General features: G+C 43.8%; 1 long non-coding RNA gene across 1 annotated transcript in view; it reads right to left on the bottom strand.

The window, feature by feature from the left end:
• The window catches only part of LOC134351288 (uncharacterized), a 79326-nt gene that overhangs the window by 9361 nt on the left and 48158 nt on the right, over positions 1-21807 (bottom strand). Inside the window, exon 4 of the long non-coding RNA XR_010019119.1 lies at positions 3196-3272. This is a non-coding gene — a long non-coding RNA (uncharacterized LOC134351288). The remainder of the gene's footprint in view (positions 1-3195; positions 3273-21807) is intronic.

Below are 21807 nucleotides of genomic sequence, written 5' to 3'. Positions count from 1 at the left end.
GGTATATGGAGGAATTTAAGGTGGGGGCTTCTATGGGAGGCAGGGTTTGAGGGTTGGCACAACATTGTGGGCCAAAGGGCCTGTACTGTACTGTACTATTCTATGTTCCCCTCCTTCCGCGACTCTGGGCCAACCTTGTAAAAGAAAAGTCTTGACTTGGAACAGGACTGGGTCTCTCTCTGTCCACTGCCTGATCTGAGTCGCCTTTACAGGTGTCTCTGACAGCCTCTCCAATGAAAACACAGTCTCTGGAAGCACATATGTAGCAACAGGTGTCTCAGGTAAAGGTAGTTGACTCAGTGCATCAGCGTTTGCATTATCCCCACCTGTTCTGTACACTATTGTATCGTCATCGTCGTCACAGTCTCTGGAGGCACATATGTAGCAACAGGTGTCTCAGGTAAAGGTAGTCGACTCAGTGCATCATCATTTGCATTATCCCCACCCCTCTGTACACCATAGCAGACTGGTAGGCTGACAATGTAAGAGACCAACGCAGTATCCTGGCTGAGTCTAGCGGTGGGATGCATCTAGTCTCACTGAACAGGCCCATGAGTGGTTTATGGTCCTTATAAATTGTAAATATGAGTCCATAAAGGTACTGATGGAAGTGCTTGACCACAACAACAATGGCCAGACCTTCTTTGTCTTGTTGTGAATATCCCTTCTCAGCAGCTGTCAGGGTACATGAAGCAAAACCAATAGGCTTCTCTGAACGGTCCTCCATTACAAGTGAGAGAACTGCCCCGACTCCATGGGGTGAGGCATCGCATGCAAGGGTGATCTCCTTGTCTGGGTCATAGTGAACAAACAGCTTTGCTGAGTGGAGGCGTTCTTTCACTTCCTTGAAGCTTTCTCCTGTTTTTCACCCCACTGCCACTTAGTATCATTGAGAAGCAGCTTATACAGTAGGGTCAAAACCTTTGAGAGGTCAGGAAGAAACTTGCCATAATAATTCACCATGCCCAAAAATGATCTGAGTTCCGTGACAGCCTTAGGGCTTGGGGCTTCCTTAATAGCTCTCACTTTGTCCTCCACAGGGCAAAGCCCTTCAGCTGTGATCTTGTGTCCCAGGTAAGTCACACTCGATGCCAGGAACACACATTTTCCGCATTTCAACCGCAGTCCTGCGTCTGAGAGCCTCTTCAGCACCCGTTCTAAATTAGCCAGATGCTCTCACCTCCGTAGCCCCCGTGATCAAAATACCATCAAGGTACACTGCTATGTGCAGAATCCCCTGCAGCAAAGTGTCCATTGTCCTTTGGAAAATGGCAGGGCTGGACGCCACTCCAATCACCCGTGATTGTACTTGAATAATCCCTTGTGCGTATTAATTGTGACGTACTCCTTTGAACCCGCGTAGAGCAGCAGCTGTTGGTAGGCATGGCTCATGTCTATATTTGTGAACAGCTTACCCCCTGACAGGGTCGCAAACAGGTCATCCACCCGTGGCAATGGGTCCTCCTCCAGCTTTGAGACCTGATTCACCATAAGCTTATAATCCCCACATATCCTCACCGTTTTGTCTGCTTTAAAACTAGAACAATGAGAGCTGCCCACCTTGAAAACTGGACAGGCTCAATAATGCCCAGCCTCTGTAAACGTTCCAGCTCCTCCTCGACTTTGCCTTTCATGGCATAGGGCACCGACCTGGGCTTAAAAAAACATGGTGTAGCCTCAAAAGACTGGGCCCCTGCCCTCAGCTATCACTAGCCTGGCTTCAGCCTTCTGACCCGCGGCTGAAATGTCCACATATCACACCCCTAAATGAGGTACGGGCTGCCCTATATAGGTCCTAAGTTTGCGCTTTGACGGTCTAATGGGAGGCAGGTTGGACACCCATATCCTCCTGTAGGTCTCCTCACTAATGACCGATGAGGTAGCCTCTGAATCAATCTCAAACTTAATGCCCTTCCCTTGATAGTGACTGTAGCATAATATGGTTCAGGTGGTTCCTCATCTGTTTCCACTCCAAACATGTTGTAGGCAGACACTGCCTCTTCATCTGCTTCTTCTAGATGGTGTGTGGCTGCCTGAGCCTGTTGAGCTTTCCCCCGCCCAGGCTTCATCTTACCCTTTGAACTTCTGCACTTGTTAGCTAAATGTCCCTTTTTGCTACAAGCATGGCAAACAGTGTCTTTGAATTTGCAGTCATTTGCATACTGCGTCCCTTCACACCGGAATCATTCCACCCGCTTTGCCTGTTTACCAGTCTCCCTCCTGACTTAGTGCACTGCCACCGACTGCATCCCCCATGTCCTTTCTGGATATCCTTGACATTATTAGCAGCCATCTCCATGCCTTGGGAAATCTCTAAGGCTTTCTTGAAAGTCAGCGGTGGGGTTTCCCCTAACAGGCGGCGTTTGTATGCTGTCATTATTAATGCCGCATACTAATCTATCCCAGAGCATGTCATCCAACACCGCTCCGAAATCACAATGCTCCGAAGCTCGGCCACAAAATTGGCCACAGACTGACCTGGCTTCCTGAAACGGCTGTGAAACTTACACCGTTGGACTATCACCGAAGGTTTCGGATTTTAGTGTTTCCCCACAAGCTTGACCAGTTCATCTTATAGAATGTACCCCGGTCCGGCTAAATTCCTTATTAGCTTGTAAGTCCTTGCCCACACACACAAAGGAGAATAGAGCACTTTTTAGCCTCCTCAGTAATTCCATTAGCACAGAAAAAGTGTCCCAACCTTTCCTCATACTCCGGCCAGTCCTCGTTTCCTTCCAAAAATTCACCGATAGTTCCAAACGTCGCCATCTGAAACGCGAAGCTCCTCTTCGAAAAACGTGCCGTTACGTTCACAAAGCCAGTTCACCTCGTCGCCAAAAATATGTAGTAACTTTTACTTTGAAAAAGGCACACTCGACAACTTCATGCCCAAGAAACAACTTTATCTCCAACTTCAAAACCGTTATGTATGTACAGAGGCTTTTTACAACCCATACAGCATGGCAGGGACACTATATACAAAGCCCACTGGAAGTAGAGAGAAACAGAAGTAACCCCCCCCCATTATCCTAATTAGTATTAACTTATTTTTAATAATGCTCACATTACAACACAGAGGTGGAGGAGTATGCTTCATAATCAACTCTTCTTGGTGCACAAATATATTGGTGCTGTCCCAATTCTGCTCACCAGACATGCAATATCTAACAGTTAAGTGCCGTCCTTTTTACCTACCACGGGAGTTCTCTGGGGTCATTTTGATAGTAGTTTACGTTCCAGTTCAAGCCAATGTCAAGCGGACTTCAGATAATCTGAGCAATGAGATCAACATGCATGAAACAGCGCATCCTAACGCCTTCACCATTGTTTTGGGAGATTTTAACAGGGCCAGTCTAAAAAAATCACAAAGCAATTACCATAAACAGATCACTTGCAATACCAGAGGAACAAGACACTGGACCATTGCGAAACCACCATCAAGAATGCCTACCGTGTTATTTCCCGCCCTCACTTCAGAAAGTCTGATCACCTGGTTGTACTTCTACTCCCTGAGTATAGACAGAGACTGAAGACTGCAGCACCAGTAGTGAGGACCAAGAAGGTATGGACAAGGGAAGCACAGGAGTGACTACAGGACTGCTTTGAATCGGTGGACTAGACTGTATTCAGGGATTCATCTTCGAACTTGGATGAGTATGCTGCAGTTGTTACCAATTTAATCAAAACCTGTGTGCATGAGTGTTTGCCTACAATGTTCGTTCCCAAACCCAAAGCTGTGGATGAACCAGGAGGTACATCATTTGCTGAAGGCTAGATATGTGGCATTCAAATCTGGTGACCCAGGTCTGTACCGGAAAACCAGGTATGATTTGTGGAGGGTTTTTTCAAGTTTAAAGAGACAATTTTCGAATGAGGTTGGAGGCGACATCGGATGCATGGCAACTCTGGCATAGGGTTTGCAAGACATTACTTTCTACAAAGCAAAACTCAATAGCATGAACGACAATGATGTTTCACTACCAGATGAATTCAATGCCTTCTATGCACGCTTTGAAAGGGAGAACACACTACAGCTGTGAAGATCCCTGATGACCCTGTGTTCTCTGTCTCAGAGGCTGATGTTAGGATGTCTTTAAAGAGAGTGAACCCTGGTAAGGCCGAAGGTCCCGATGGAGTACCTGGTAAGGCTCTGAAAACCTGTGCCAACCAACCGGCAGGAGTATTCAAGGACATTTTCAACCTCTCACTGCTACTGGCAGAAGTTCCCACTTGCTTCAAAGAGGCAACAATTATACCAGTGCCTAAGAAAAATAATGTGAGCTGCCTTAATGACTATCACCCGGTAGTGATGAAATGCTTTGAGAGGTTGGTCATGACACGACTGAACTCCTGCCTCAGCAAGGACCTGGACCTTTTGCAATTAGACCATCTCCACAATAGGTCCACGGCAGACACAATCTCAATGGCTCTCCACACAGCTTTAGGCCACCCAGACCACACAAGTACCTACATCAGGATGCTGTTCATCGACTATAGCTCAGCATTTAATAACATCATTCCTACAATCCTGATTGAGAAGTTGCAGAGCCTGGGCCTCTGTACCTTCCTCTGTAATTGGATCCTCGACTTGCTAACTGGAAGACCACAATCTGTGTGGATTGGTGATAACATATCCTCCCCACTGACGATCAACACTGATGCACCTCAGGGGTGTGTGCTTAGACCACAGCTCTACTCTCTATATACACATGAATGTGTGGCTAGGCATAGCTCAAATACCATCTATAAATTTGCTGACAATACAATCATTGTTGGTAGAATCTCAGGTGGTGACGAGAGGGCATACAGGAGTGAGATATGCTAACTAGTCGATTGGTGCTGCAGCAACAACCTGGCACTCAACGACAGTAAGAGAGAGCTGATTGTGGACTTCAGGAAGGGTAAGGTGAAGGAACACATGCCAATCCTCATAAAGGGTTCAAAAGTGGAGAGAGTGAGCAGCTTCAAGTTCTTGGGTGTCAAGATCTCTGAGGATCTAACCTGGTCCCAACATATCAATGTAGTTATAAAGAAGGCAAGACAGTGGCTACCCTTCATTAGGAGTTTGAAGAGATTTTGCATGTCAACAAATACAGACAAAAACTTCTATAAATATCAAATATGATGGCAGAATATAGTATGTAGTATTAATGGTAAGACTCTTGTCAGTGTGGAGGATCAGAGGGATCTTGGAGTCTGAATCCATAGGACACTCAAAGCTGCTGCGCAGATTGACTGTGTCGTTAAGAAGGTGTATGGTGCATTGGCCTTCATAAGCTGTGGGACTGAGTTTAAGAGTCAAGAGGTAATGCTACAGCTTTATAGGACCCTGGTCAGACCCCACTTGGAGTATTGTGCTCAGTTCTGGTCACCTCACTACAGGAAGGATGTGGAAACTGTAGCAAGGGTGCGGAGAAGATTTACATGGACGTTGCCTGGATTGGGGAGCATTCCCTATGAAAATTGGTTGAGTGAACTTGGCCGTTTTTCCTTGGTGCGACTGAGGATGAGAGTTGACCTGATAGAGGTGTATAAGATGATGAGAGGCATTGATCATATGGATAGTCAGAGGCTTTTTTCCAGGGCTGAAATGGCTAACAGGAGAGGGCACAGTTTTAAAGTGCTTGGAAGTAGGTACAGAGGAGATGTCAGGGGCAATTTTTTTCACAGAGGATGGTGAGTGCATGGAATGGGCTGCCGGCAATGGTGGTGGAGGCGGAAATGTGCTTTAAGAGACTCCTGGTTAGGTACATGGAGCTTAGAAAAATAGAGGGCTATGGGTAACCCTAGGTAATTTCTAAAGTAAGTACATGTTCGGGATGGCTTCGTGGGCTGAAGGGCCTGTATTGTACTGTAGGTTTTCTGTGTTCTATGTTCTATGTACAGTGAAGAGCATTCTAACAGGCTGCATTACTGTCTGGTGTGGGGGCTACTGCACAGGACAGAAAGAAGCTGCAGAGGGTTGTAAATCTAGTCAGCTCCATCTTGAGTACAGGCCTACAAAGCACCCAGGACATCTTCAGGGAGCTGTGTCTCAGAAAGGTAGCGTCCATTGTTAAGGACCTCCAACACCCTGGACATGCACTTTTCTCACTGTTACCATCAGGTAGAACGTACAGAAGCCTGAAGGCACACGCTCAGTGATTTAGGAACAGCTGCTTCCCCTCTGTCATTTGATTCCTAAATGGACATTTAACCCTTGGACACTACCTCACTATTTTTTAATATACAGTATTTCTGTTTTTTGCATATTTTTAATCTATTCAATATACATATACTGTAATTGATTTACTTATTTATTCATTCATTATTTATTTATTTCTCTGCTGGATTATGTATCGAATTCAACTGTTGCTGTTAAGTTAACAAATATCACGTCACGTCCCGGTGATAATAAACATGATTCTGATTATGAACTTCCGCACAGATTGAAGGACTTCACGAATCTAACTATCAGCAGCGAATAACCATCAACATTACAGAATTATTCACATTTTTCTCTATTTTCCCTGTTCAATAATTACCACACAAAATCTTCTGGCACATTGCAAAGCCTCCAAGCAAGGGCAGAATAACAGCTTTGAAGATGGATGAGCCCCTGAATCGATGAAGAGTAGTGAGGAGGTAAAGTACTGCTAACAGCTCAATGGATAACTCTTGGTCTCTGCACACCTCAGATTCTGACCTTGACTCTGACTTCCTTAAGGCATTCTACAAGTATGTGAAGAGCAAGAGGATAAGACGTGAAAGAATAGGACCTATCAAGTGTGACAGTGGGAAAGTATGTATGGAACCGGAGGAAATAGCAGAGGTACTTAATGAATACCTTACTTCAGTATTCACTACGGAAAAGGATCTTGGTGATTGTAGTGATGACTTGCAGCAGACTGAAAAACTTGAGCATGTAGATATTAACAAACAGAATGTGCTGGAGCTTTTGGAAAGCATCAAGTTGGATAAGTCGCCGGGACTGGATGAGATGTACCCTCGGCTACTGTAGGAGGCGAGGGAGGAGATTGCTGAGCCTCTGGTGATGATCTTTGTATCATCAATGAGGACGGGAGAGGTTCCGGAAGATTGGAGGGTTTCAGATGTTGATTCAAGAAAGGGAGTAGAAATAGCCCAGGAAATTATAGACCAGTGAGTGGATAGTGTGGGGGGCTGTCAAAATGTACAGCGGGACATTGTTAGGATGCAAAAAAGTGGCAGATGGAGTTCAACCCAGATAAGTATGAAGTGGTTCATTTTGGTAGGTCAAATATGATGGCAGAATATAGTATTAGTGGTAAGACTCTTGGCAGTGTGGAGGATCAGAGGGATGTTGGGGTCCAAGTCCATAGGACACTCAAAGCAGCTGCGCAGGTCGTTAAGAAAGCATACGGTGTATTGGCCTTCATCAATCGTGGAATTGAATTTAGGAGCCGAGAATTAATGTTGCAGCTATATAGGATGCTGATCAGACCTCACTTGGAGTACTGTGCTCAGTTCTGGTCACCTCACTGCAGGAAGGATGTGGAAGCCATAGAAAGGGTGCAGAGGAGACCTACAAGGACGTTGCCTGGATTGGGGAGCATGCCTTATGAGAATAGGTTGAGTGAACTTGGCCTTTTCTCCTTGGAGTGAATGGAGGATGAGAGGTGACCTGACAGAGGTGTATAAGATGACGAGAGGCATTGATCGTGTGGATAGTCAGAGGCTTTTTCCCAGGGCTGAAATGGTTGCCACAAGAGGACACAAGTTTAAGGTGCTGGGGAGTAGGTACAGAGGAGATGTAGGTATTTTACATCTGTATTTGACAGAGGTAAGTATTTTACTCAGAGAGTGGTGAGTGCATGGAATGGGCTGCCGGCAACGGTGGTGAAGGCGGAAACGATAGGGTCTTTTAAGAGACTTTTGGATAGGTACAAGGAGCTTAGAAAAATAGAGGGCTATAGGTAAGCCTATTAATTTCTAAGGTAGGGACATGTTCCGCACAACTTTGTGGACCGAAGGGCCTGTATTGTGCTATAGGTTTTCTATGTTTCAATGGAGCCATGTCTTCAACTATCCGGATGTATTCCCTCCCACATTTCCTCAAATCTTCCTGACATCTCTCACTACTCACTAAGGAAATTAGGAATCTTTAGAGAGTACTGTTGGATCCTGAAAATACTGTTGCAAACTAAAGGTTCTTCAGAAGTCAAAATGGGACACAGAACTTATTGTTAAGCAACTTTACTAAGTGTTACAAGAACATAGAGTGAATGATGAAAGAGGAGTGGAGAGAACAAAAATAGGACAAAAGAAAAAGCATTCATGATCATCTCATACTCTGACTGGAGATAACAAATTTCCAGTGATAACCATTAACCTATAAAATAGCCAGGTTCTAGTGACTTGACACTTGTTACTGAAAACAGTTGTGTACTTAATGTTTAAGTAATATTCGAGTAACCTTGAATATCTGTTGGTTGATTAAGTACTATTTTGTTTAAATAATTAATTACAGGTTATACGTTAAAATACATTAATTGCGTAAGTCATCAAGCTACCAGGTGATATGTGCATGCCTTTCTTAAAGTATATTCAAAGTTAAATCTGCCTTCTTGGGCTCCCGTGTTTTCCCTTGAATTAGTTTAATGTTTTGAAGCTACAAAACATAACAAAAACTAAGAAGCTTCTCGAAAAATACAGAAGACACTGTACCATTATTACTGGAAAATTCACCGAACAATTACATGTATATAGATAATTACATAAAAATAATGCAAGCACAGGAAAGTTAATAACAAGAAAACCATAGGAGTAGTTGAAAGAAAGACATCAATCCCATCCTTGCCCTCGAGTTGTAATTCCCCCAATAAATAAACTTGCAATCCCCAAAACCCAAACCCTTCCCTCACACAAACACTAACAGATCACCAACATGGAAAAACAACAGCTAGAACATCAAACATCAACCCACCGGCCTGCTGATTGGCAACAAGAAAGAATGATCGAGAACACGAAAAAATGTTAGAACGGAAAGAGAACAAAATGAACTACAAACAAGAGAAACTCTGCAAATTCTGGAAATCCAAGCAACCCATACGTAAAATGCTGGAGGAATTCAGCAGGCCATGCACCATCCATGGAAGAAAGTAAAGTCGACGTTTTGGGCTGAAACTCTTCAGTAGGACTGAAGAAAAAAAGCTGAGGAGTAGATTTAAAATGTGGGGGAAGGGAGAGGGAAACACAAGGTGATAGGTGAAACTGGGAGGGGGGGAAGTTCATTGGCGAAAGAGATACAGGGCTGGAGAAGGGGGATTCCGATAGCGGAGGACACAAGGCCATGGAAGAAAGAAAAGAGGGGAGGAGCACCAGAAGGAGGCAATGGGCAGGCAAGAAGGTAAGGTGTGATAGGGCAAAGGGGAATAGGGAATGGTGAAGGAGATGGGGGGAGCATTACCAGAAGTTCAAGAAATCAGTGTTCATACCATCAGGTTGGAGACTGCCCAGTTGGTTTGAACTACATTGCATTCCATAAATTTCAGAATTTGGATAACATCTCCAAGAGTATAGCAACCCAGCGGCCCTTCTGAGAGCAGCGATTTGAACTGGTGTTTCCTCCGAGAGGAGCAACTCAAACCAACGGCCCCTCCGAGATCAGGGGCATGAGCCAGCGGCCCCTCCGAGAGCAGCGTCTCGAACCAGCAGCCCCTCCTAGGGCAGCAACTCAAACCAGCAGCCCCTCTGAGGGTGAGGTCATGAACCAGTGGCCCCTCCAAGGGCAGCAAATCGAACCCTCTCCTAGGGCAGCGATTCAAAGCAGAGGCAAAAGTTTTGTGTTAATCTGTATTTCCAGCACCTGTAGAATCTTTGTGTTTGCCCTAACATATAGTACTTTTGTAACTTTTGCCAGTTTTTATCCAGAAGTACTGTGTGGCGGGTAATATGTGGAGGGCATTAAAATACATCAGAAATAAGATAATTACCACAGATGCGGATTCTGTTAATTTTATGAATTCTATCTTGTTCACAAACTCTCCGTGTAAATAATAGTTTCTATCAGCTGTTTACTGTTCACAAAGCTAAGCACATTTTAGAGCTTCAAGGTTTTAAAGAAAATATATCTACCCCTGCACTTTATAGCAGCTTTTACAAACTTTGACTAGCCCTTGACTTTTCCCACCAACCTGGCTTCACCCATTACCTTCCAGCCACCCTCCTTCCAATCCCCCCACTATTTTATTCTGGCATATTTTTCAGTCCTGGAGAAGGCTCTTGGCCCGAAATGTCACTTCCATAGATGCTGCCTGACCTGCTGAGTTCCTCCTGCATTTTGTGTGTGTTGCTCTGGACTTACAGCACCTGCAGATTTCTTGTGTTTACAACCTCAGGATGTACAAAATACTTTATACCCCAATGAAATAAAGGTGTTGACTCTGCGTGAGATAGGAACCACAACAGTTAACCTGCAAATTGTCCTAAGGTATTAGCATGACACTATTACAGCTCGGGACTTTCTGGAGTGCAGTGTTCAATTCCAGCACTGTGCTGTAAAAAGTCTCTATATCTTCTCCCCCGTGAAAATTATTGGGAAGTTAAAAGATTGGGAAGGTTTTAAAACTAACAGAAGGACACTTAAAAAGTCTTTATGAAGATAAAGATAAAATACAAAAATAAGCGAGCCAATAATACTGAAGAGGATGCCAGGAGTTTCTTCTCATACACAAGGTGTGAAAGAGAGGTGAAAGTGGATATTGGACCACTGGAAAATGATGCCAGAGAGGTAGCAATGGGGGACAATGAAATGGTGGGCGAACTGAATAAGAAAAGTCAGACTTTACTGTGGAAGATGCTAGCAGTACCGGGGAAGTTCCAGGAAGTTTCAGGGGTCAAGACGTGTGTGAAGTTACCATAGCTAGAGAGAAGGTCCTTAAAAAACTGAGTTCTGAAGGTAGATAAGTTACTTGGACCAGATGGTGTACACCTCAGGGTTCTGAAAGAGGTGGCTGAGGAGATCATAAGGGGCATTAGTAATGAACTTTCAAGAATCACTGGATTCTGCAAAATGTCACTCCATTCTTCAAGAAGGGAGAGAGGCAGAAGAAAGGAAACTATAGGCCAGTTAGTTGGATCTCAGTGTTGGAGAAGATGTTGGAGTTCATTATTAAGGATGAGATCTCAAGGTACTTGCAGGCACATGATAAAATAAGCTGTAGTCAGCATGGTTTCCTCAAGAGAAAATCTTCTCTGACAAATCTGTTGGTATTCTTTGAAGAAATAACAAGCAGGATAGGCAAAGGAAAAACAGTTGATGTTGTGTACTTGGTTTTTCAGAAGGCCTTTGACAAAGTGCTACATGAGGCTTCTTAGCAAGATACAAACACATGGTATTACAGGGAAGGTCTTAGCATGGGTAAAGCAGTGGCTGATTGGCAGAAGGCAAAGAGGAGGATTAAAGGGAGCTTTTTTCTGTTTGGCACTGGTGACGAGAGGTGTTCCACTGTGTTGGGACAGATTTTTTTGATGTTATATGTCAATGATTTGGATGATAGAATTGATAGTTTTGTTGTAAAGTTTGCAGAAGGTATTAAGATAGGTTTCGGGGTAGGTAGTTTTAAGGAAGTAGAGAAGCTACACAAGAACTTAGACAGATTAGGAAAATGGGCAAAGAAATGGCAGATAGAATACATGTTGTGAAATGTATGGTCATGCACTTCGGTCGAAGAAATGAAAGGGTTGACAATTTTCTAAATGGAGAGAAAATACAAAAACTGAAGTGCAAAAGGACTTGTGAGTTCTTGTGCACGATACCCGAAAGGCTAATTTACAGGTTTAGTCTGCGGTGAGGAAGGCAAATGTAACATTAACATTCATTTCAAGAGGACTCAAGAGGACTCTTATTTTAAATAATAACGAGGCAGCCTACAGAGAAGAAGTCATCACCCTGACACAGTGGTGTCAAGAAAACAACCTTTCCCTCAACGTCGCAAAACCAAAGGAGCTGGTTGTGGACTACAGGAGGAATGGAGACAGGCTAACCCCTATTGACATCAATGGATCTGGGGCTGAGAGGGTGAACAGCTTCAAGTTCCTCAAGTTCATCATCGAGGATCTCACAAGGTCTGTGCATACTGGCTGTGTGGTGAAAAAGGCACAACAGCGCCTCTTTCACCTTAGACGGTTGAAGAAGTTTGGTAAGGTTCCTAAGTCCTAAGGATTTTCTACAGCAGCACAATTGAGAGTATTCTGACTGGCTGCAATACTGCCTGGTAAGGGAACTGTACCTCCCTTAATCGCAGGACTCTGCAGAGAGTGGTGCGGACAGCCTAGAGCATCTGCCGATATGAACTTCCCACCATTCAGGACACTTACAGAGAGAGGTGTGTAAAAGGGACCTGAAGGATCACTGGGGACCCGAGTCACCCCAACCACAAACTGTTCCAGCTGCTGCCATCCAGGAAACAGTACCGCAGCATAAAAGCCAGGACCAACAGGCTCCGGGATAGCTTCTTCCACCAGGCCATCAGATTGATTAATTCACGCTGATACAATTGTATTGTATGCTATATTGACTGCCCTGTTATACATACTATCTATTACAAATTACTATAAGTTACACACTGCACATTTAGACAAAGGTGTAACATAAGGTTTTTACTCCTTGTGTATGTGAAGGATGTAAGAAATAAAGTCAATTCAACTCAACAAGAATATAAAAGCAAGGATATAATGTTGAGACTTTATAAAGCATTGGTGAGACCTCACTTGGAGTATTTTGAGCAGTTATGGGCCCCTTATGTTGGAAAGGACGTGCTGAAACTGGAGAGAGTTCAAAGGAGGTTCACAAAAATGATTCCAACACTAAGTGGCTTGTCATATGAAGAGCGTTTGATGGTTTTGGGCTTGTATTCACTAGGATTCAGAAGAATGAGGAGTGACCTCATTAAGACTAATTGAATGGTGAAAAGCCTTTGTAGAGTAGATGTGGAGAGGATGTTTCCTATGGTGGAAGAGTCTAAGACCAGAGGACAACCTCAGAATAGAGGGTTGTCATTTTAGAACAGAGATGAGGAGGAATTTCTTTAGTCAGAGAGTGATGAATCTGTGGAATTCATTACCAAGGGCAGCTGTGGAGGCCAAGTTTTTTTGTATGTTTATGTTTTTGATTGGTCAGAGCACGGAGGGATATGGGGAAATGGCAGGAGATTGGGTCAGAGAGGAAAATTGGATCAGCCATGATGAAATGAGAAGACTCAATGGGCCAAATGGAGTAATTCTGCTCCTATATCTTATGGTCTTATGGAATGTGTAGGTTTTCCCCAGGTGCTTCTGTTCCTTCCCACAGTCTAAATGCATACCAGATAGGTTAATTGATCACTGTAAATTGTCCCGTGATTAGGTTAGGGTTATTCGGGTTCTGGGTTTGCTAGGGCGATGTGGCTCAAAGTGCCAGAGGGGCCGACTCCATGCCAATTTGCTAAATAAATAAAATAATATAAAATAAAAGTAATTAAGAGCAAGCAAGAAAGGAAAAAAAATGTTGGGACGGACAGCAGTGATAATTCCTTTGCTATCCTTCAGAACAGATCAGGTTGATTTTATAATCAACTGAGAGATAACAGGTTGAATATCTCATCATATAGAGCATATTAACAGTGCGGTCCTTAAATACCTGCTTTGATTTGAGCGTTTTAGTCTCTGGACTTGGATATCTATCCACAACTTTCTGTTTCATTGGAGTCATGGCTACTGAGACCCCAGCAGATCTTACGTGTGAGCTTTTTGTGAGACATTTTTATGAGAAGTTATTTCTGTAGTAATGAAAGAAGAGATGAGAAACCCAGCAAAGTACTACAGTAACAGCTCAATATAGCGTGAACGTTATTTCAGTTTCATTCTATGACGCCTGCATGCCTATTGTTTGACAAAACTGTCTGACAGCTAACAAGCATTTTTGGAGAGCAGTCATCTCTCTTCATTATTCACTACCAATGCCTAAAACTTGCTAACCACAATGCTGATGTCTTCATTACAGATGCCAGTGTCATCAATTGGCAATGTGAAAAGTTCAAGCTGGATAATATGACTGAATCATGGTTCAAATGTCTGATTTATATTTGCAGACCATGTAGCTGCCGATGCAGACATTCGTAAATGGCTACTGGCCGGACTAAAGCAAGGTCCTCGTAGGTCTTTACAAGAATGTCAGCATTTAATCGACCAGGAAAACAATTCCAAACTGGTCAAACAGAATTATGTCAATTCAGTTTCCAATAACTAATCAGTAGTTATAGGTGAGTGAACTCAACAAGGAGTAACACACACTAAATGCTGGAGGAACTGAGCAGGTCAGGCAGCATCTATGGAGAGCAATAAAAGGTCGACATTTTGGGCTGAGACCCTTCATCAGTTCAATAAGTAGGGGTACTGCTCGAAAGCTCCAGTGACCAGATTCAGTCCGGGCCTCCAATGTGGTCTATGTGAAAAATTCCCTAGATATTTCGACTTCATCTCACATTTGAAAAACGTGCAGTCTGGCGGGTTAATTGGCCACAGAAAATTAGCCATGATCTGGGGATAAGTTCATGAGTTTGTGGAGAAGAATAAAAATTGGGGCTAATGAAAATTGGTTCATGGTAGGCACAGACGTGGTGATGGACTGGCTTGTTTCCATGCTTGTATGACTCAGCCAATTTAACGTCAATGTTGATCACCAGTCATGGCCTACAAATTAATGTAGAGGAAGCACAGAGGCAGAAACATCTACTTCTGACAGATCACTACAAACACCAAAGGAATTTACTCCAGCACGGTGAAGGCTGAGAGAAAAAAGAATTCTCCATCCTGTGTACCCTGAAATAGAAGCCAAGATCACTGAAAACACCTATCTGGGCCGTCCCTTCCATTAACAAGGCAGACCGAGTGGCAGGAGTATTCTTGGTCGAGTAGTAAATACTGAGGCCAGTGCCAAGAAGAACGATGTGAATAAAAATACACAAAATGCAGACGGCGACTCAGGAGACACTAAAGTAAAGTAAAACACAGTAATCACCTATTTGCTCAAAGTTCAAAATAAATTTATTATGAAAGCACATAGCTGTCACAATATACAACCCTGAGATTCATTTGCTTGCAGGCATTCTCAATAGATCCATAATAGAATAATAACCATAATAGAATCAATAAAAGACCACATCAACTTGAGCGCTCAACCAGTGTGAAAAAGACAACAGACTGTGCAAATACAAAAAGAAAGAAATAATAATCATAAATAAATAAGCAAAAAATATCGAGAACATGAGATGAAGGGTCTTTGAAAGTGATTCTATAGGTTGTGGGAACACTTCAATGATGGGGCAAGTTATCTGCCTTTGGTTGAGGGATAATAACTGTTCCTTAACCTGGTGGTGTGAGTCCTGAGGCTCCTGTACATTCTTCCTGCAGTGAGAAGAGAGCATGCCCTGGTGGTGGTGGTAGGTGGGGGGGTGAGGGCGGTCCCTGACGATGGATACTGTTTTCCTGCGACAGTGTTTCATATACATTAGCTGTGCTGAATGGTGGGGAAGACTTTATCCGAGATGCTCTGAGCCGTATCCACTACTTTTTGTAGGATTTTCTATTCAAGGGCATTGGTGGTTCCATACAAAACTTTGATGCAGCCGTCAATATACTCTCCATTGCACATCTATAGAAGTTTGTCAAAGTTTTAGATATCATGCTGAATCTTCTCAAACTGCTAAGGAAGTAGAGGCGCTGCTGTGCTTCCTTCGTAATTGCACGAATTGCACCGGCACAGGTTCTCTGAAATAACAACAGCTGGGAACTGACCCTCTCCACACTGACCCCCTGTAATTGCACTAATTGCACTGCACAGGTTCTCTGAAATAACAACAGCTGGGAACTGACCCTCTCCACCCCTGATCCTCCAAAGAGGACTTGCTCAGGGACCTCTGGTTTCCTTCTCCTGAAGTCAATAATCAGCTCTTTGATGTTGCTGACATTGAGTGAGAGGCTGTTGTTGTGGCACCACTCAACCAGATTTTCAGTTTCCCTCCTATAGCTGATTTGTCACCATGTTTGATTTGGCCAGCGACAATGGTGTTGTCAGCAAAATTGAATATGTCATTGGAGCTGTGCTTAGCCACACAGTCATAGGTGTAAAGCGAGTAGAGCACACAGCCCCGTGGTGCACCTGTATTGATGGAGATGTTGTTGCCCGCCTGAACTGACTGGGGTCTGTAAGTGAGGAAATTGACGATCCAATTGCATGAGGAGGTTTTGAGGACAATGTCTTGAAGCTTATTGATTAGTTTTGAGAGGATGATAGTATTGAATGCCAAGCTGTAGTTGATAAAGAGTGCCCTGATGTATGCATCCTTGTTGTCCAGAAGTTCCAGGGTGAAGAGCCAATGAGATGACATCTGCTGTTGCTCCGGTAGGCAAATTGGAGTGGATCCTAGTTGCTTCTCAAGCAGGAGCTAATATGTTTCATCAATAACCTCTCAAAATACTTCTTCCTTGTGGATGTAAGTGCTACAGAATGATAGTCATTGAGGCAGGTCTCCACGCTCTTAGGCTTGACGCAGGTGGCTACCTCAGACTAACGAAGTGAGAAGTTAAAGATATTGGAGAGCACTCCAGCCAGTTGATCAGCACAGGTTTTTAGTACTTGGCCAGTTAGCCATTTGGGCCAGATGCCTTTTGTTGGTTCACCCTCCTGAAGACTGCTTGCATGTTGGCCTCAGAGAATGAAATCACAGGATTATCAGGGTATGTGTGAGTTTGTGATGTTTCCTCCATGCTTTGACAGTAAAACAAGCGTAGAATGCATTGAGGTCATCTGGAAGCGAAGCCCTATTGTTGCGTATGTTGCTTGATTTAACTTTATAAGAGGTGATAGTATTCAAGCCCTGCACAACTGTTCAGCAACCTTTGTTGATTCAAGTTTAGTCCAGCATTGACACTTTGCCCATGAGATGAATTTCTGGAGAATGTACCTGGACCTCTTGTAACTTTCTTGGCCACCAGACTTGAATGTCTCTGATCTAGCCCTCAGCAGATTGTGGATCTCATGATTCATCCAGGGCTCCTGGTTGGGGAAGACTCTGAATGATTTTGTGGGGACACACTCATCTGCAACTGTTTTAATAAAGTCTGTGACAACTACAGTGTATTCATTCAGATCCATAGATGAGTCTCTGAACACGGCCCAGTCCACTGCTTCGAAGCAATCCCACAGCCGCTCCTCTGCTTCTCACAATCATCTCTTAGTTATCCTAATCTCTGGAGCTTTGCTCTTAAGCCTCTGCCTGTGTGCAGGTAGGAGAAGGACAGCCAAGTGATCAGATATCCTGAAATCTGGTCTGGGCATGGAATGGACGGCATTCCTTATCTCAGTATAGCAGTAGTCTCGTGGTTTGGGACCTCTGGTGCTACAGGTTATATGCTGATGGTAACTGGGCAGAGGTTCCTTCTAAAAACCTGACTGAAGTCCACGACTATGATTTAAAATGTGTTGGGATGGACTGTTTCTACATGGAGATGGCATCATGCAATATCTCAAATGATTGATTATAGTTGGCTGCTGGTTGTATACAAACTGTGATCAGGATTATGGAAGGTTAATAGAACTGATGGCATTTGACTATTAGGTCTTCAAGTTCGGGGGAGCATGAATTTGACAAAGTTGCCACATCAGAGTACCACTGTGAGTTTATCATGAAACACACACCTCCTTTTGCCTTTCTGGAATCAGCAGCACAGTCAATCCATTGAATTGGGAAGCCTTTGGGTCTGATTGCTGTATGGTGGGAGTAAGCCACATCTTGTTCAAACATGGAACACAGCAATCCCTCATTTCCCTCAGATACAACAATCTTGCCCTCAGGTCTTCAGTTTTGTTCTCCAGTGACTGCATACTTGGAAACAAAATGAAGGGTAGACGGGGTCTCATTTCTTTGTGTTTCAGCCTGGCTTGAAGTCCCCACTCACGCTTCATTTCTGGCCATGACAATGAACCACTTAAAGGTGCTGTACCCTTGGTTGAGAGTTAACTCTGCCTAGTCCTTCATAAGATCATGAAATCCCCAGATCATTAAGTTGATTTAAAAGCACATTTCTTAAAGGGAAATTACTTACTGCAGATTGCAGTGAGAGTAATTTAAAAAAGGTATATTTACAAGTACTGTATGTAGCCAGCAGAACATCGCTGTGGTTCACTGGTGCCACCATGGCAATTTGAGAGAACAATCTGATTTTCAAGAAGAAAATGGTGCCAGTGAACAATATGACCAAGGGCAACATTCTCCAGACAGTTCACAAAGCCTCTTATTTCACTTTTTTTACGACTTCTTTTTCTTTCAAGTGGGATTCTACTACTGCTAAAGCCTGTAACGTACATTTTGGTGGTGTGTTTTCTGGCTGATTGAGTGACCTGGTGCTTTGCTCTCTCTGAGTGAATTCGATGAGGTATCAAGAGACGTGTGGGGCCTGTAGGTCAAGAAGCCTGGAGACAGGGAACAAATCCATGATCGCCTCAATTTCTCACCAATCTTACCAGTTAAAGTGTCGAGGAAGGTTGAAACCAACAAGGATGAGAGTGGAAGATGGGCGGTTGTAAATCCCCAACTACCTACTGGTGACTGGTCTTTCTCTCCCACTGCTCCCAGAGGAAGATGTCTGTGTATGACAGGTCTGTCTCTCTCCCTCTTGCCCACTGCTCCCAGAGGAAGATGTCTGTGTATGACAGGTCGGTCTCCCTCCCTCTTTCACTCGCTGGTTCTGAAGGGTGGTGTCGAAGTCCTGAGTCTTGGGCAAGGTTTAATCGACAAGGTTTGTGGTTTGAATTCTATAGTTCACATTATGATGTGTTTATGGTATCTGGTCACTCCTTTTATTGGTTGCTATTTTTGTGCACTTTGATCAAGGTGGACTGTTCCTGCAGCCTGCTAATAACGAAGACACAGTGCTGGATTAGGTTAAACTGAACTGGACTGAATATGCCTGGACTCTTTTGATAACTTAGTGGTTTGGTATTTTATAGTCTTTTATAGTCTGTGTTTTCCACTCTTTCTGTTGCCTTTTGTGCGATTTGTTCTTTTTTTTGCATGCTGGAGGTTTGAAGCTTTTCTCTGAACGGACTCAATGGTTTTCTTTGATTTGTGGCTGTCTGTGGGAAGACATATCTCAGGGTTGCAGTCTCCAAAATCCTCCATAACTTCCATCATATCCAACGGGATCACAACACCAAGCACATCTTGTCCCCTCCCCCCACTTTCCGCAGAGATCTCTCGCTACATGATGCCCCTGTCCACTCAGCCGTCCCCACTGATCTCCCTCCTGGCACGTATCCTTGCAAGCGGAACAAGTGCAACACCTGCCGCTACACCCCTCCCTCACTACCATTCAGGGTCCCAAACAGTCCTTCCAGGTGAGGTGATACTTCACCCGTGAGTCTGTTGGGGTCACATATTGTGTCCAGTGCTCCTGGTGTGGCATCCTGTATATCGGCGAGACCTGACATAGATTCGGAGACTGCTTCATCAAGCATCCACCCTCCATCCGCCAGAACAATTGAGATCTCCTAGTGGTCAAACATTTTAATTCCACTTTCCATTCCCATTCTGATATGTCAATCCATGGCTTCCTCTACTGTCAGGATGAAGCCACACACAAGTTGGAAGAACAACACCTTAAATTCCGTCTGAGTAGCCTCCAACCTGATGTCATGAACATTGATTTCTCGAACTTCCAGTAATGGCCCCCCACACCCCACTCCTTCAGCATTTCCCAACCCCTTTTCCCTCTCTCACTTTATCTCCTTGCCCACTCAACACCTCCCTTTGGTGCTCCTACCCTCTTTTCTTTCTTCCATGGCCTTCCGTCTCTTTCATTAGTCAACTTTCTAGCTCTTTACTTCATCCCTCCCCACCTGGTTTCACCTTGTGTTTCTCTCTCCCCCGCCCCCCACCTTTTAAATCTACTCCTCAGCCTTTATTTCTCCAGTCCTGCCAAAGGGTTTGACTGCATTTTTTTCATAGCTGCTGCCTGGCCTGCTAAGTTCCTCCAACGTTTTGTGTGTGTTGCTCAGATTTTCAGCATCTGCACACTTTCCTGTTTCTGCTGACTTCCTCCAGCATGTTGTGCTTGTTTTCCAGCATCTGCACAATTTGTTGTTTCTGCTGACTTCTTCCAGCATTTTGTGTGTGTGTTGCTCAGTGTCGTATACTGCATAGATACATTAATAATAAATGTACTTTGAATTTGAATCTTTAATTGCAATTCATTTCAATAGCTTCCAGCAAGTCTCCTTGGCAGGTATCACAGAAAATATTTTAACTAACTGTAATTTTTCACTTAATTCAATTTCCATAAAATATTTGATACATCCATGATTACAAATAACCTGAAAGACCTTTGCTTATTCATGATTTTCTTTTCCAGCCATTAAGTCAGATTTCATTTCAGCATAAAATCAATAACAAAGGTGTGAAAAGTTTTGTCTGACAGTAGCATCTGGTTGTTAAAGACACAATTCAAGTTTCTTTCTTTCTGTCAATATAATGCCACATTCTGTTGTGCTCATTCTGTCAAGATTATAGTGGATGCTATTCAATCCATTTGTAGACACCTTGGTAGATGGGCAGCTGTGGTGTGCAATTGATTTTAACAGTTGGATCCATCCAGTGGAAGATGAGACAACAATCCCACGAGGTAGAACATGAGTGAAATACTGCTAAGTTCCATTGGATTCAGGTTGGTGGGCTGCAGCATCAAAAGTATAGCTGGAAAGATATTACCTATATTGATTGGACAATTTCTAGTGGCTAGATCCAGCATTATTTAAGGTTCAAGGATCAACTTTATACGTCATATACACATATTAGGAATTTGCTGTGATGTGTTGGTTAGGACACGATGTGCAAGAAAAAACAACTTTTAACAATTATAAAGAATTATTAAAATAATAAAGATTTTTATATTGTCATGGTCTGGTCCGTGACGTCCGGATCTGGTTCATGGTCGAGTCCATCACTCCTTATTCCAGGTTTTCTGGTTTTCCCTTTTTCTGTTGGGTGCTCTAATTGAGGCAGCTGGTTCACATTTTGGGCTGGCTACAGAAATAGCTCCTTGGTTCAGCTTCAGTTGCTGGATCGTTCCTGTCCATACCCCCTGTCTGAATCCCTTCCTGCCTGCAACCTTTGCCTGCATGGTTGACAAGTTTAGCTGCTGGACAATAGACAATAGGTGCAGGAGTAGGCCATTCAGCCCTTTGAGCCAGCACCGCCATTCACTGTGATCATGGCTGATCATCCACAATCAGTACCCTTTTCCTGACTTCTCCCCATATGCCTTGACTCTGCTATTTTTAAGAGCTCTATCTAACTCCTTCTTGAAAGAATCCAGAGAATTGGCCTCCACTGCCTTCTGAGGTAGAGCATTCCACAGAACCACAACCGCCTGTGTGAAAAAGTTTTTCCTCAACTCCGTTCTAAATGGTTGACCCCTTATTCTTAAACTGTGGCCTCGGTTCTGGACTCCCCCAACATCGGGAACATATTTCCTGCCTCTAGCATGTCCAAACCTTTAATAGGAGCAAGATAAGGAATGGTCTATCATTGTTTTGAACTGTCTCTGTGTCCACACCTTCACTAGGTAGGTCCGGCTGTTTGCTGCTACCTAGTGTTGGGAACCATCTCTATGTCCACGCCTTTGCTAGGTAGGTCCGGCTGTTTGCTGTTTGCTGTTACCTAGTTTTGGGAACTGTCTCTGTGTCTACGCCTTTGCCAGGTAGGTCCGGCCGTTTGCCGCTACCTAGTGTGGAGAACTGTCTCGTTGTGT

The sequence above is a fragment of the Mobula hypostoma genome, chromosome 9 (genome assembly GCF_963921235.1).
Source record: "Mobula hypostoma chromosome 9, sMobHyp1.1, whole genome shotgun sequence".
Classification (NCBI taxonomy): domain Eukaryota; kingdom Metazoa; phylum Chordata; class Chondrichthyes; order Myliobatiformes; family Myliobatidae; genus Mobula; species Mobula hypostoma.
Note: the sequence above shows the minus strand (reverse complement) of the source record. Positions and strands in the feature narration are given on the sequence as shown.